At 36.9% G+C, this 1,712-nt stretch overlaps 1 pseudogene; it reads right to left on the reverse strand.

Moving 5' to 3' along the window:
* Positions 1-324: 324 nt before the first annotated feature.
* LOC102441808 lies at positions 325-1,148 on the reverse strand (annotated as a pseudogene).
* Between the last annotated feature and the right edge of the window lie 564 nt (positions 1,149-1,712).

Here is a 1,712-nt window from a genome sequence, read left to right on the forward strand (position 1 = left end):
TTTAATACAGAAATAATCAACATTGTTTAAAATATAATTTTTGAATACATTCTCATGATTGATACTTGTGCCTCAACTAAGACTATTATTAAAAGGATTTTTCTTGCCCAACTGCAGTGGTTCAGTGGTTGAGCGTTGACCTAAGGAGGTCATGGTTTGATTCCCAGACAGGGCACATGCCCAGGTTGCGGGCTCAATCCCCAATCATGCAGGAGGCAGCCGATCAATGATTCTCATCATTAATGTTTCTACCTCTCTCTCCCTCTTCCTTTCTCTCTGAAATCAATAAAGATATATTTTTAAAAAATAAAAATAAAATAAAAGGAGCTTTCCTTCCTTCTTTACACTGAATTCAAGCTCTTGTTCATAATTTCTGCTTTGAGATTAGGTGGTGCTGTTGTATTAATGTTGCAGGTTTCTGTCAAAAAATTCCAAAGTGGGTCTCCATTTTCATTGCCATCAATAAAACAATCAGATGTGTCCATGGTGGACAGAAGGTCATAACACTCATACTTAATCACCAACTTGTCCACTGAGTGAGATCAGTCGATGTGACATACTGTCAGAGGTCATCCCAGGGTAAGAGGAATCTGTACTTTTTCCATAGCTTGTCCCAGGCACTGCTTCCTGACACAAGAATAATAAAAATTTTTGCATTGGTAGCTAAGAGACTATGGAAAAATTTCAGAGTAGCTGGGATGCCTTTTATATAATACAGCATCTGAATCATATAAACAAAGTCTCACTTCTGAAGTTCTTTTTTCTCCATTATTCTATTTTGAGATTCAGATGATGTCTCCTCATGCCAAGCAAACTTTATGTTCTCGAGGTTTGATGACTTAGCTACAAACTCTTTGTACTTGAAATTTGCTCAACACTTGGTTCAACAACTTCATTTTTGATATGAATTCCTTGGTATTGAGGCTGCACCTTATAGAAAATTTGAAGATCAATTTCACCTACACCTCTGCCAATGCTTAGAATCTTAATTTCTGATTTTTTGTCTCCAACCCTTGCTATTGTGCCTGGCAGCTTGTTGTCCAAGAATTCCTTCATGCACTGGTGTTTCATGGAATTACTGAGAAACCTCTGAAAAGATTCGACATAACTGTTATGATTAGAAAACAAGTCCTCATAGAAGATGCCATACTTAGTTTTATGAGGAAGATAGGGAGAGATAGAAGGTTTCTCTCTCTTGCTTTAGTAAGACTTGTTGCACCCTTCCATGTTATTTTAAAACTGAATTTCTGGCTTATATCTTTTTATTTCAACATATTCTAAAGTGAATTTATTTCTCCATCATAGATCTTAACTAAATTTTCCAGATTCTACAAATTAATTTGGTCATTAACTAAAAATTAAAAGGAAAAAGCAGTATTCATTCAGATGTTAGGAAATGTTTTTTGTTTTTTTAATTTATTTACTATCTCTGTCTAATAGGTACTGTACCAGGCATTTGGGATATACCAATGATGAAGAGACCCACTGTCCACACTCACCGTTTCAACATTTACTGTGGAGTTAAGTGTGTAGAGAAACAACTGCAGCCAATGAGGCACATGAGAGGTCTCCATTGGTAGGAAGTGATCAGAGGTCCCAATAGAAGAGGAAGCAAAGTGTTGAAGGAGGAGAAGTGTGCCAATCAGCAAGCCAGGTAGCAAGTGGGAGAGTGGACAGGAGAGGGCGTTCCAAGCAGGAAAAAAAATCATGTT

This window comes from Myotis lucifugus, unplaced genomic scaffold (genome assembly GCF_000147115.1).
Source record: "Myotis lucifugus unplaced genomic scaffold, Myoluc2.0 scaffold_36, whole genome shotgun sequence".
Lineage (NCBI taxonomy): Eukaryota > Metazoa > Chordata > Mammalia > Chiroptera > Vespertilionidae > Myotis > Myotis lucifugus.